Source organism: Oncorhynchus mykiss, chromosome 7 (assembly GCF_013265735.2).
Source record: "Oncorhynchus mykiss isolate Arlee chromosome 7, USDA_OmykA_1.1, whole genome shotgun sequence".
Classification (NCBI taxonomy): domain Eukaryota; kingdom Metazoa; phylum Chordata; class Actinopteri; order Salmoniformes; family Salmonidae; genus Oncorhynchus; species Oncorhynchus mykiss.
The window spans coordinates 75,056,944-75,072,265 of record NC_048571.1 but is presented as its reverse complement, the minus strand read 5'-3'; positions in this window follow the sequence as shown (position 1 = coordinate 75,072,265).

Sequence of the window (15,322 nt, the reverse complement as noted above, 5' to 3'; positions counted from 1 at the left end):
CGAGCTTAAATGATTCTCGAATTAATCAGGTCTCTGCATTTAAATACTTAGTGATATGGTTGGATGATAAACTGTCTTTTAAAATGCATATTGACCAACCTTGTAAACGGCTAAACATCAAGCTAGGCTTCCTCTATAGAGACAGGACATGCTTGTCCTCTACAAATAGAAGACAAATTGTGCAAGCTACTTTTATGTCTGTTATAGTTTATGGGGATATTATTTACATGCATGCTACGGCATCAACACTTAAATCACTGGATGCATTGTGCACTTAGGTTTATTACGGGTTCTAGCTACAGAACTCACCACTGTGTTTTATATCAAAATGTGGGTTGGACTTCGCTGTCCGTGAGACGAGAACAACATGCTCTCGTGTTTGTCCATAAAGCACTTCTGAATAAACTACCTTCTTATTTATCATCACTCATCAATATTATAATTATAATTCCTAAAACCAGGTTTCAAGCATGGATTACACTTGAGGCCCATGTGATTTCCACAGAGTTGGGTATGGCTGCCTTTTCCTGTTACGCTCCTTGTCTATGGAATAGCCTGCAGATTAAACTTAAACTTGAGACTCTTGTCCCCCTGTCGCCCATTTTAAATATTTATTGGAGGATTTTATTTTTGTATTGATTGTAACTGTTTCGGGTAATGCAAGTTATTGTGGTGTTAGGGGAATAACCTGTCTGTAAATGTAATCTGTTGCTGTATTTTTTTGTGTTATCTGTGATTGTTTTGTTTGTCTTGTGTAGTTTCTTAATCATTGTACCTAAACTGTATGTGTAAACATGTATACGCAGGGCCCAGCTGTAAAAGAGACCTTAGTCTGTCTGTGTTCCTTGTTGAAATAAAGGTATAATAATAAAAACTAGCCATTAACATAGAGAAACGTGGTTGTCGTGATGGTTTGTGAAAACAGACAGCTTTTTAAAAAGACAGGGAAAGTTTAGCCTAGCTTCCACCCTGCCACCACATTCTCTTCAGTTGGAGGCACATGTCATGTGACTGGGGTACATCATTACAATTAGTTAATGGACGCCGGGCTGTGCAGCAAGGTATAGTCCTCATCTGGTCAATCCCCTCTACTAATCTTCTCTTAAACCACATGCATCTAATCCTGCATTGGCCTGGTGCTGGACAATAACCTTTGCCAACACTATTCTCGTCAAATTAGAGACAGGAGTTGAAAGTTACCTAACATTTTAGGTTTTTAGCCTGTCGAGGAAAGCCGGAGGTAATGAAATGTTAACCTAGCACTTTATCACTTAATTTCAGCCCTTTCCCCCCTGTGTGTGTGTGTGTGTGTGTGTGTGTGTGTGTGTGTGTGTGTGTGTGTGTGTGTGTGTATGTGTGTGTGTGTGTGTGTGTGTGTGTGTGTGTGTGTGCGCGCGCACACATGCATGTGTGTGTGTGAGGGAGATGTTGCAGTAGTAGTCAGGTCCTGATGCTGAGAGACTTGGGCTGCACAGCCTTGTCAAAAAACCAGCAGAGCATGAATTAATCTCGGTAAACCCAGAACAGAAATGTTAATTTGGTCAGACACTCAATTATATTTACTCAGTCTGTCCACAAGAGATTAAATGTTTATTAAACACAGCTGGCTAACTCATTGATGCTGATTTTATCAGCTCGTATGGAGAGCATGCATACAGTACGTCCGTATCTGACTCAGCTAATTAAAACCAGTCAGTGCACTTCCTCCCTCAACCCTTCCTCCTATCCTCCTTCAATCCCTCCACTCTCACTACACCTCTCCATTCTTACACCTCTCTCCCTCATTCTGCTTTCCCCTCTATCCCCTTCCTTTCTCTCTCTCTCTCTCTCTCTCTCTCTCTCTCTCTCTCTCTCTCTCTCTCTCTCTCTCTCTCTATATATATATATATATATATATATATATCTTTCAGTTGAATGCATTCGGTTGTGATTGTCACAATGGAATATTAATTCTTAGCTGTCTCTCTCTCTCTCTCTCTCTCTCTCTCTCTCTCTCTCTCTCTCCCTCTCTCCAATATGTTACTCCAGTGCTGTTCCTCTTAGCTCCTCTCTTAGCTTGTCGACAAGCAGCTCATCACCTCTTTGAAAATGTCCTCAATTCCTCTCTAGCCCGGCCGTTACTCACACGTACTAGAATAATGATAGGCAAACCTAGGGCACTGACAGTACTAATCTACTCCCTCCCTCATAAGTGATGGAATATATGTAACAATACCGTTAGACTGATGTTACATAACAGTGTAACGTGTGTGTTCATGTGACAGGAGACAGGGGTGAGGTGGAGTGTCTTCAAATTAGACAACAGAGAAAAGGAGAATGAGTGTGAAAACAAGTTGAGAACAAGGAGAGTGAAAACAAGGTGAGAACAAGGAGAGTGAAAACAAGTTGAGACACAAGGAGAGTGAAAACAAGTTGAGAAACAAGGATAGTGAAAACAAGGTGAGAACAAGGAGAGTGAAAACAAGGTGAGAAACAATGAGAGTGAAAACAAGTTGAGAAACAAGGAGAGTGAAAACAAGTTGAGAAACAAGGAGAGTGAAAACAAGGTGAGAACAAGGAGAGTGAAAACAAGTTGAGACACAAGGAGAGTGAAAACAAGGTGAGAAACAATGAGAGTGAAAACAAGTTGAGAAACAAGGAGAGTGAAAACAAGTTGAGAAACAAGGAGAGTGAAAACAAGTTGAGAAACAAGGAGAGTGAAAACAAGTTGAGAAACAAGGAGAGTGAAAACAAGTTGAGAAACAAGGAGAGTGAAAACAAGTTGAGAAACAAGGAGAGTGAAAACAAGGTGAGAACAAGGAGAGTGAAAACAAGGCGAGAAACAATGAGAGTGAAAACAAGTTGAGAAACAAGGAGAGTGGAAACAAGGTGAGAACAAGGAGAGTGAAAACAAGTTGAGACACAAGGAGAGTGAAAACAAGGTGAGAAACAATGAGAGTGAAAACAAGTTGAGACACAAGGAGAGTGAAAACAAGGTGAGAAACAATGAGAGTGAAAACAAGTTGAGAAACAATGAGAGTGAAAACAAGTTGGGAAACAAGGAGAGTGAAAACAAGTTGAGAAACAAGGAGAGTGAAAACAAGTTGAGAAACAAGGAGAGTGAAAACAAGTTGAGACACAAGGAGAGTGAAAACAAGTTGAGACACAAGGAGAGTGAAAACAAGTTGAGACACAAGGAGGATGAAAACAAGTTGAGAAACAAGGAGTGAAAACAAGTTGAGAAACAAGGAGCGATAGAGCAACGGAGGGTGACCTACAGGTGGAACATTTTTCTGACTCCTGTTTTGCATTTTCAGTCTTATTGAGAGGCGAGGAGAAAGAGAAGAGAAGGAGAAGTAAAGGAAGAGAAGAAAAAAGATAGATCTCACCCCTCCTCATCCACCCCCTCCTCCTGTCAGCTCCTCCTCCACTATGAACATAATTGGTGTGACCTCTCAGAGTGTAAGAGAGATCAATTATATGTGTTTGGATGTCAGCCTTGTATTTTTTTCTCCGATGAAGGCAAAGGTCATTGCCAGTTGGAGCGGGCAGGTGTACAATGTGCTGAGTGTGTCTGGAATCTAACAACTGATATGAGGTTTTCAGGGTTTCTTACTTTGCAGCTGTGACTCCTATAATCTTTGAATAAAACTCTGGTTGTTTGATGATATGGTTTTAAAGAAATAAAGGAGGCAACTGATATTCTCTCTGCATTCTCCCTCTATGTGTGTGTGTGTGTGTGTGTGTGTGTGTGTGTGTGTGTGTGTGTGTGTGTGTGTGTGTGTGTGTGTGTGTGTGTGTGTGTGTGTGTGTGTGTGTGCACATTTTTTTTTTTAACTGCATTGTTGGTTAAGGGCTTGTAAGTAAGCGTTCACTGTAAGGTCTACCTTCACCTGTTGTATTTGACACTTGACAAATACAATTTGATTTGATTTGATTTCCAGCAGGCATCCTCTCTCAGCTGAGTGCAACTAGCTCCCACACCCAGAATATACTTTTTGTTTTTAGATTTAAAAGTGCAGAACTAGAGGTGATCATTTAGAAAAGGTGAATGGCATCCCGTTGACAGTGGTAATAAACTATCACTCTGGGCCGAATAGAATGAGGTCACAATAAATATTAGCTTCCAACTGTACTCTTATCTTGTTGGGGATTTCCTGGCTATTATTCCTTGCTTACTTCCATTGTCTGAATAAGTCGCTGGAGGTGAGTCGTAAAGCTCGCCTGCCATCTTTTCACACGTGAGCCTAATGTAGACAATAGAGATGTATTAGAGATGGTAAAGAAGTGTGTCTTTTTTTGCCCAGGCTTTTGTGTTGAAGATGAAATACATACAGTCGTTTGAAATCAAATGGACATGCTCCAGGGTTTAAATCAAGCACACCCACAATGCAAAGCAATATAGTATTATTGTATCTATTCATATTTGGATTGAAGTCATTACTTTTGTTTCTGTTATACCCAAACTTAATCTGAGTACTTACGTGATGATATAACCAAAGGCACACAGTTTTTTTTATGTGCTTCGAATTGAATGCTTCAAACTTCCTAAAACAAAGAAAACCAGTATATACAAATCCAATTTCACTGTGAGTACTCTCTCTCTCTCTCTCTCTCTCTCTCTCTCTCTCTCTCTCTCTCTCTCTCTCTCTCTCTCTCTCTCTCTCTCTCTCTCCATCTCTCGCTCTCTTTCTGTTGCTCTCTCTCTCTCTCTCTCTCTCTCTCTCCATCTCTCGCTCTCTTTCTGTTGCTCTCTCTCTCTCTCTCTCTCTCTCTCTCTCCATCTCTCGCTCTCTTTCTGTTGCTCTCTCTCTCTCTCTCTCTCTCTCTCTCTCTCTCTCTCCATCTCTCGCTCTCTTTCTGTTGCTCTCTCTCTCTCTCTCTCGCTCTCTCCCGCTCTCTCTCTCTCTCTCTCTCCATCTCGCTCTCTCTCGCTCTCTTTCTGTTGCTCTCTCTCTCTCTCTCTCTCTCTCTCTCTCTCCATCTCGCTCTCTCTCTCTCTCCATCTCGCTCTCTCCCGCTCTCTCTCTCTCACTCTCTCCCACTCTCTTTCTGTTGCTCTCTCTCTCACTCTCTCTCTCTCTCCATCTCGCTCTCTCTCGCTCTCTCCCGCTCTCTTTCTGTTGCTCTCTCTCTCTCTCTCTCTCTCTCTCTCGCTCTCTCTCGCTCTCTTTCTCTCGCTTTCTCTCTCTCGCTCTCGCTCTCCCTTTCTCTCTCCCCCTGTACTCTCTTTATATCTCCCCCTCTCTCTAGTCAAAGAAGGGCAAAGGATTTGACATTTAATTAACTTTGCACAGTGTTAAAGGCCTTCCTTTGCCATCAATGACAGCCAGTTCAGATGTTAACATTTGGCTGAAGCATTTGACGAGGCTCTGTAAATTGACAGTACACCGTGGCGGCTGTTTGTGTGTTGACTATCTAACAGGCCCTTGTTATTGAACAGAGGGGCCTGACAGCAGTGATTATAGGTGCTTGACAGCAACAGGCGCTTGACGGGGGCTTGTCTGGGTTTGTTGGTTTGACACAACAGACATCCGAATACAAGAGATGCAATAACCACTCTATTATGTGTTGTGAATAGGATAGCTCATGATCAACATCATCATCGTCAAAGTAAATAATCAGAATCCTACAAGAATAAGCGTTTGCGTAGCTTTGCGTTAAATATTTAAAGAGTAGTCCTACATTATGGGTTTAATTCGTAATTTTACAGTATATTAATTATTGTTGTGCAAAATGTATGCAGAATAACTGTACATGAAATTTGTGCCCACATATGTCAACTGGGTAAGTGAATACCTCCCATCAGTAATATATAGAAAGGGATGACTTACTTACTTAATTAGGCCTATCGCCATATGAGGAGCGCAGGCCATCGACGATGAATGTTCTCTCCTCCCTTTCCCCTGGGAATCCCATTTCCATACTGACAAAAACAAATCTGTCCTGACATACAGGTAACTGACAAATTCATGGAAATACTTGAGGAAATGAGGGATACAAAGTACAGTATATTGAAAGCAGTTGCTTCCACAAAGGTGTATATCCTTAATAAAGCAATTAGCATCCCATCATGTAAAAACACGCAAGGCAGGCCATTATATTGGCCATTAGTTTGGCTACCATGACTATGACCCTATAGGATGGCAATGCCCCCATCCACAGGGCACGATTGGTCACTTAATGGCTTATTGAGCATAAAAACTATATAAACATTATTCCATGTCCGTCTCATTCACCAGATCTCAATCCAGTTGAACATTATGGGAGATTCTGGAACGGTGCCTTTGATAGCGTTTTCCACCACCATCACCGAAACCAAATTATGGAATTTCTGGTGGAAGAATGGTGTCGCATCGCTCCAATAGAATTCCAGACACTTGTAGAATCTATGACAAGGTTCATTGAAGCTGTTCTGTCTCGTGGTGGCCCAACGCCCTATTAAGACACTTTATGTTGGTGTTTCCTTTATTTTAAGCAGTTACCTGTACATTCAGCACACCCCCTTGAGTGAGTTGCATTACAGTATAGGTGTCCACCACATGGATTGTAGCGAAAGTATGCATCATGCTACTCTAGCATGGCTGTGTTCTAGGTTCAGAGTGTTTTTAATTCCCAGGTAGTCAGTACAAACCATCTCTTAAAGGAATATAATAGACCGTAACTAGAATGAGATTAAATGGAGAGAACAGATGATGTCATAAGCAGATGATAAACTTGTGTGATGACCCATTTGATAAGCAGATGGTCATGAACACTTGACAGTTGCATATTTTAGCAGACACTCTTATCAAGAGTCACTTACAGTAAGTAGTGAGTGCATATATTAAAAAACAATTCCGTACTGGTCCCCCATGGGAATCAAGCCCACAACCTTGGGGCTACAAGTGCCATGGTATGTCAACTGAGATACACACACAGTTCTGCATTACAATTATCTTTTCAATCACTTTGGTCCTATTTTCACACGTGCTGAATTTTCCAAAACTCTTACTAAAACAAACTGCAAACTGGTTCACTAGTAATGCAGCCAGGCTTTATTCAAAACGTTAATTTTGTTCGAATACATTTTTCACCACAAAACCATTGATCCAAATATTTAAAAGTTTACTGTGAAATATCATTAAAACATTGATTTAATCACCAAAACATCTTCTCTTATGACAAGACACTCATATCAAAAGTAATGTGAGCATTGCATTATGAAAGGCATTTCCTCTTTTCATTATAGATACAAAAGTATGTGGACACCCATTTAAATTAGTGGATTCGGTCACACCCATTGTGGGACAGGTGTATAAAATCTAGTGCACAGCCATGCAATCTCCATGGACAAACATTGGCAGTAGAATGGCCTTACTGAAGAGCTCAGTGACTTTCAACTTGGCACCGTCATAGGATACCACCTTTCCAACAAGTCAGTTCATCAAATGTCTGCCCTTCTATAGCTGCCCGGGTCAACTGTAAATGCTGTTATTATGAAGTGGAAACCTCTAGAAGCAACAAGGGCACAGCCGCAAAGTTTTAGGCCACACAAGCTCACAGAACAGGACCACCGGGTGCTGAAGGGCATAGCATATAAAAATTGTCTGTCCTCAATTGCAACACTCACTCACTCACTGAGTTATAAACTGCCTCTGGAAGCAACGTCGGCACAATAACTGTTCATCGGGAGCGTAATGAAATGGGTTTCCGTGGCCGAGCAGCCGCACACAAGCCTAAGATCACCATGCGCAATGTTAAGCGTTGGCTGGAATGGTGTAAAGCTCACCGCCATCTGGAACATTGGAAACACGTTCACTGAGTGATGAATCACGCTTCACCATCTGGCAGTCCAATGGATGAATCTGTGTTTGGCGGATACCAGGAGAACGCTACCTGCCCGAATGCGTAGTGCTAAGTGGGGGAGGAGGAATAATGATGCGGGGATGTTTTTAATGGTTCGGGCTAGGCCCATTAGTTCCAGTGAAGGGAATTCTTAAAGCTACAACATACAATGACATACTAGGCAATTCTGTGCTTCCAGCTTTGTGGCAACAGTTTGGGGAAGGCCCTCTCTTGTTTCAGCATGACAATATCCCTGTTCACAAAGCGAGGTCCATACAGAAATGGTTTGTCGAAATTGGTGTGGAAGAAATTGACGTGCCTGCACAGAGCCCTGACCTCAGCCCCATCGAACACTTTTGGGATGAATTGGATCGCTGACTGCGAGCCAGGCCTAATTGCCCAACATCAGTGCCCAACCTCAGTAATGCTCATGTGGTGGAATGGAAGCAAGTCCTCGCAGCAATGTTCCAACATCTAGTGGAAAGCCTTCCCAGAAGAGTGGAGGCTGTTATAGCAGCAAAGGCAAGACCAACTCCATATTAATGACCATGAATTTGGAATGATATGTTCAACGAGCAGGTGTCCACATACTTTTGGTCATGTAGTGTATGAACATGTATTCATGTGAAAAATGTACAATATTTCTAGATGAAACACTGATTATGTTTGTTGAAAAAGTGACCTTACATGTCTGTGTTCTTCTTCGTCAATTGAAAATGTGATTACAGTTTTGAAACAACTGTGTTTTTGATGATCTGTTTTGAGTTTTGTAGTAAGTGCTGTAAAAATACTTGGAATAAAACACCATAATATTAATCTAATTAATTAAGCAAGTACCAGTCAAAGGTTTGGACTCATTCCATACTCATTCCATGATTGTTCTTTATTTGTACTATTTTCTACTATTACACATATGGAATCAGTTAAGAACAAATTCTTATTTGCAAGGACTGCTTACTCCTTCCTCCCTGTCAGGCAATTGAACCCTGGTCTCCCGCGTGCCTGTATTCTCTAGTACAGCCATTATTGAAGGTACTCGAGGTCACCGAGAAAGTCTTGACATGGCCTGTTCTCCCTGGTGTAAGAATTAGGTGCTTTCCCATGCCAAATAAACATATGCAGGTGGCTTAAATTCTTTATTATCCTAATGTAAAAGCATATGCTGTACAGTGGTGTATTTGTTCATCAGCATCTTTATGCTTTCGTTAACCTCTTACATTTACCCCCCTACTTTTTCAATTTCCGCCTGAAGACATACCCAAATCTTACTGTCGTCCTGTTCCCTTTGCAGAAAAGCATCCCCAAAGAATGATGTTTCCACCTCCATGCTTCACGGTTGGGATGATGTTCTTGGGGTTGTACTCATTCTTCTTCTTCCTCCAAACACATCGAGTGGAGTTTAGACCAAAAAGCTCTATTTTTGTCTCATCAGACCACATGACCTTCTCACATTCCTCCTCTGGATCATCCAGATGGTCCTTGGCAAACTTCAGACGGGCCTGGACATGCGCTGGCTTGAGCAGGGGGACCGTGCATGCGCTGCAGGATTTTAATCCATGACGGCGTAGTGTGTTACTAATGGTTTTCTTTGAGACTGTGGTCCCTGCTCTCTTCAGGTCATTGACCAGATCCTGCCGTGTAGTTCTGGGCTGATCCCTCACCTTCCTCATGATCATTGATGCCCCACGAGGTGAGATCTTGCATGGAGCTCCAGACCGAGAGTGATTGACCATCATCTTGAACTTCTTCCATTTTCTAATAATTGCACCAACAGTTGTTGCCTTCTCACCAAGCTGCTTGCCTATTGTCCTGTAGCCCATCCCAGCCTTGTGCAGGTCTACATTTTTTTCCCTGATGTCCTTACACAGCTCTCTGGCCATTGTGGAGAGGTTGGAGTCTGTTTGATTGAGTGTGTGGACAGGTGTCTTTTATACGGGTTATGAGTTCAAACAGGTTCTGTTAATACAAGTAATGAGTGGATTTATTATATTACAACAGACCAGCTGTATCTACTGTCTCCATTTCACTTTGGCCATTGTTGTGGGTCTGCCCTCCCCTCAACAGCCTCAAATAGGCTATTTCATGTGGGGGTGGGGTGGGGCGGCAGACACACGCATCTCACATTTCATTACATTACATTTTTATATATTGCTACTAAATCTTTTTTAAATCACAAATAATATTTTAGATTATTAATTTCAATCAACGGCATTAGCATGAGAAGAACTTACCAGTCCAAAACGATGTCCCCTCCGTTCAAAAAATATTCCTGGGGTGGGGCGGCAGACACACGCATCTCACATTTCATTACATTTGTGTTACAAACAAACCAGTTGATTGCAGGGAAACTAAACAAGAATGACCTTTTTCTCGCTCACTCTAGGTTAAATTAAATGAAATATCCAAAATATTGTTACTTTTTAAACAAAGCGATTATTATTAATAATTAATTAATTAATTAATTTAGAATTAGGTATTCTTACAGATACTAACGGAAAATGCCCCTTAGATATTCATTTGGAATCCTCCAATCTTCTAAATGTGATTATTGGTCGAGAATCAGGTCTTTGAAAAAAATATGTTTAGATATACTGTAGGCCTACCATACGCAAAATTAATATTGTTTACACTACATTTAGGGTGTGGAAATGTTATGCCCCTTAGATATTAATTTAAAATCCTCCAATCCTCTTATGCTGGAGCCTAGTCCAGACCGTCACGTACGGTGCAATATTTGCCATTCCGGGGTTTAATTTTTAGTTTTTCTCAGAATAGAAGCTTCATAATATTAATCAAATGAATTAAGGCAAATTTCTTAAATTCAATCCCATGTATTATGTTATTTCAAAAAAGGTTTTAAATTCTCTAGTAATGCCAATATGGGAGACTATCAAATGCTTCTCAATGATGCCCGCTGGTGGTCAAACTATCACTAACTTGCATTAACATAAAAAATGGCTGACAATTAAATAACGAGCCATAGAATGCTGCAGCAGCCCACAAGGTGTGCTGCAGTATGACACCACTTTTAAAGGAGGAACCACTGTACGGTCACTGTGGGGACAAGGTCATCAATGCAATTATTGATGAAGCCAGTGACTGATGTGGTGTGCTCTTCAATGCCATCAGAAGAGTCCTGAAACATATTTCAGTCTGTGCTAGCAAAACAGTCCTGTTGCTTAGCATCTGCGTCATCTGACCACTTTTTTATTGACCGAGTCACTGGTGCTTCCTGCTTTAGTTTTTGTTTGTAAGCAGTAATCAGGAGGATAGAATTATGGTCAGATTTGACAAATGGAGGGAGAGCTTTGTACGTGTCTCTGTGTGTGGAGTAAAGGTGGTCTCGAGTTTTTGTCCCTCTGGTTGCACATTTAACATGCTGGTAGAAATGAGGTAAAACGGATTTAAGTTACCCTGCATTAAAGTCCCCGGCCATTAGGAGTGCCGCCTCTGGTTGAGAGTTTTCCTTTTTGCTTATGGCCATATACAGCTCATGCGGTCTTTTAGTGCCAGCATCGGTTTGTCGTGGTAAATAGACGTCTACGAAGAATATAGATGAAAAATCTCTTTGTAGATAATGTGGTCTACAGCTTATCATGAGATACTCTACCTCAGCCGAGCAAAACCTTGAGACTTCCTTAGACATCGTGCACCAGCTGTTGTTTACAAATATACATAAACCGCCACCCCTTGTCTTACCAGAGGCTGCTGTTCTATCCTGCCAATACAGTATATAACCCGCATGTTATTCATGTGGTCATTCTGCCACAACTCGGTGAAACATAATATATTACAGTTTTTAATGCCCAATTGGTAGGATACACATGCTTGTAGTTCGTTCACTTTATTATCCAGTGATTGTACGTTGGCCAATAGTACCGATGGCAAAGGCGGATTAGCCACTCGTCGCCGGATACTGTCTTTTTCTCCTGAGAATGATGGGGATGAGGGCCTTGTCGGGTGTCTGGAGTAAATTCCTCTCGTCCGACTCATTAAAGAAAAATTCTTCATCCAGTTCAAGGTGAGTAATCGCTGTTCTGATGTCCAGAAGCTATTTTCGGTCTTAAGAGATGATAGCAGCAACATTATGTACAAAATAAGTTACAAACAATGTGAAAAAACTAACAAAATAACACAGTTGGTTAAGAGCCCATAAAACGGCAGCCATCCCCTCTGTCGCCATCCTAACCATTACTCATGCTCCAAGTCTCTAATATACAGTAGACTGTGAAAACTACTGACAAGGGCAAACCTTTAAATTTCACAACTAGGGTTGTGTTCGATTGGACTCCAGACCCACATCCCTCCCCCCTCCAAAGCCACCTCTCAGACCTCACCCTCCTCTCCAGACCTCACCCCCCTCTTCAGACCCCATCCCCCTCAATAGACCCCACTCCAAACCCCAACCCCTCTCCAGACCCCACCTCCTTTTCCAGACCCTACCCCCTCTCCAGACCCCACCCCTCTCTGCATAATTAGTATTTTATTTTAGTATTTCGTATTTTATTAGGATCTCCTGCTAAAGTAGCAGCTGCTCTTCCTGGAGTCCACACAAAACATCAAATATCTATTATTAGACAGGCAGTGGTGGAAAAAGTAAACAATTGTCATACTTGAGTAAAAAACATATGCTTCCCATGCCAATACAGCCCTTGAATTGAATTGGTTCAGAGCGAGAGTAAAAGAGAGAGAGAGAGCTTGTTTGGAGGAGGGGCAGAGATGTCAGATATTGTTTTTAAGAAGAAAAACACAGTGAATATATTACAGAGCCGTTCTTTTGCCGTCCTTTTGCCGTCCGACAGTTGAAAACCAGTGCTGTAAAGTATTTAAGTAAAATTACTTTAAAGTACTACTTAAGTCATTTTGGGGGGTATCTGTACTATACTTTCAGAGTTGGGGAGTAACGGATTACATGTAAGGGATGCCAGTAAAATATCAGATTACAGATACTTTCGAAAAACTAGATGATTACTCTAAGGATTACTTATAAATTCAGAAAGGATGTTTGCGGAAAAAAATCTTTGACACTTGAATGGAAAGAGTGCTCAAAGCTGTTATGAAGGCAAAGGGAGACTACTTTGAAGAATCTCAAATATAAAATATATTTAGATTTGTTTAACATTTTTTTGGTTACTACATGATTTCATATGTGCTTTGCATAGTTTTGATGTATTCCCTATTATTCTACAATGTAGAAATAGTAAAAATAAAGAAAACCCCTGGAATGAGTAGGTGTGTCCAAACTATTGACTGGTACTTTATATTCATTGATTCTTGAAGAATATACAGTGCCTTGCGAAAGTATTCGGCCCCCTTGAACTTTGCGACCTTTTGCCACTTTTCAGGCTTCAAACATAAAGATATAAAACTGTATTTTTTTGTGAAGAATCAACAACAAGTGGGACATAATCATGAAGTGGAACGACATTTATTGGATATTTCAAACTTTTTTAACAAATTCAAAAACTGAAAAATTGGGCGTGCAAAATTATTCAGCCCCTTTACTTTCAGTGCAGCAAACTCTCTCCAGAAGTTCAGTGAGGATCTCTGAATGATCCAATGTTGACCTAAATGACTAATGATGATAAATACAATCCACCTGTGTGTAATCAAGTCTCCGTATAAATGCACCTGCACTGTGATAGTCTCAGAGGTCCGTTAAAAGCGCAGAAAGCATCATGAAGAACAAGGAACACACCAGGCAGGACCGAGATATTGTTGTGAAGAAGTTTAAAGCCGGATTTGGATACAAAAAGATTTCCCAAGCTTTAAACATCCCAAGGAGCACTGTGCAAGCGATAATATTGAAATGGAAGGAGTATCAGACCACTGCAAATCTACCAAGACCTGGCCGTCCCTCTAAACTTTCAGCTCATACAAGGAGAAGACTGATCAGAGATGCAGCCAAGAGGCCCATGATCACTCTGGATGAACTGCAGAGATCTACAGCTGAGGTGGGAGACTCTGTCCATAGGACAACAATCAGTCGTATATTGCACAAATCTGGCCTTTATGGAAGAGTGGCAAAAGAAAGCCATTTCTTAAAGATATCCATAAAAAGTGTCGTTTAAAGTTTGCCACAAGCCACCTGGGAGACACACCAAACATGTGGAAGAAGGTGCTCTGGTCAGATGAAACCAAAATTGAACTTTTTGGCAACAATGCAAAATGTTATGTTTGGCGTAAAAGCAACACAGCTGAACACACCATCCCCACTGTCAAACATGGTGGTGGCAGCATCATGGTTTGGGCCTGCTTTTCTTCAGCAGGGACAGGGAAGATGGTTAAAATTGATGGGAAGATGGATGGAGCCAAATACAGGACCATTCTGGAAGAAAACCTGATGGAGTCTGCAAAAGACCTGAGACTGGGACAGAGATTTGTCTTCCAACAAGACAATGATCCAAAACATAAAGCAAAATCTACAATGGAATGGTTCAAAAATAAACATATCCAGGTGTTAGAATGGCCAAGTCAAAGTCCAGACCTGAATCCAATCGAGAATCTGTGGAAAGAACTGAAAACTGCTGTTCACAAATGCTCTCCATCCAACCTCACTGAGCTTGAGCTGTTTTGCAAGGAGGAATGGGGAAAAAATGTCAGTCTCTCGATGTGCAAAACTGATAGAGACATACCCCAAGCGACTTACAGCTGTAATCGCAGCAAAAGGTGGCGCTACAAAGTATTAACTTAAGGGGGCTGAATAATTTTGCACGCCCAATTTTTCAGTTTTTGATTTGTTAAAAAAGTTTGAAATATCCAATAAATGTCGTTCCACTTCATGATTGTGTCCCACTTGTTGTTGATTCTTCACAAAAAAATACAGTTTTATATCTTTATGTTTGAAGCCTGAAATGTGGCAAAAGGTCGCAAAGTTCAAGGGGGCCGAATACTTTCGCAAGGCACTGTAACTTATAAATGCCTCATGAGTTTAGTTCAACTGTCACACTCCGTGAGAACCCAAAATATAAGCTTGTTTTACTCCAATGTTTGCAAACATTGTAAATGTAAATATACACTGTATAGCCTCATAACATGGTTAAAACAATCATTTTGATGTCATGGACGGTCAGTCCTTGCATCCATCTGAGAGTGGTTTTTCCAGGCCCATCCCTCAGCATTTTACCAAAACAGAGACTGTTATGTTATAGTTTCATCTGTGGATTCGCGGTTTAAACAGCTGCATATTATCAAGATATCAAAATGTCACCAACAAAAATGTAAACAAATGCAAATGCAGCATATGACATTCATTTTTCACATGTAAATAGCACTTTTCAGTAGTGCTCAAAGAATGTCATTCCATGAGTGCAGCATTTTTTCAGTCCAATCAGTCCTCCATGACAACAAAATTATAAACCACAGTAGAGCTGGTTAATACATCCTTAGTTTTGGGGTCATGCTCAGGTAAAACAATTTGGCTAATCTATTATTCCATATTTCCAAGTCCTATTCTTGAAGATCAAGGTGTATAACATTTATTGGAACGACAGGAATTCTGATCGACCTTTGTTTT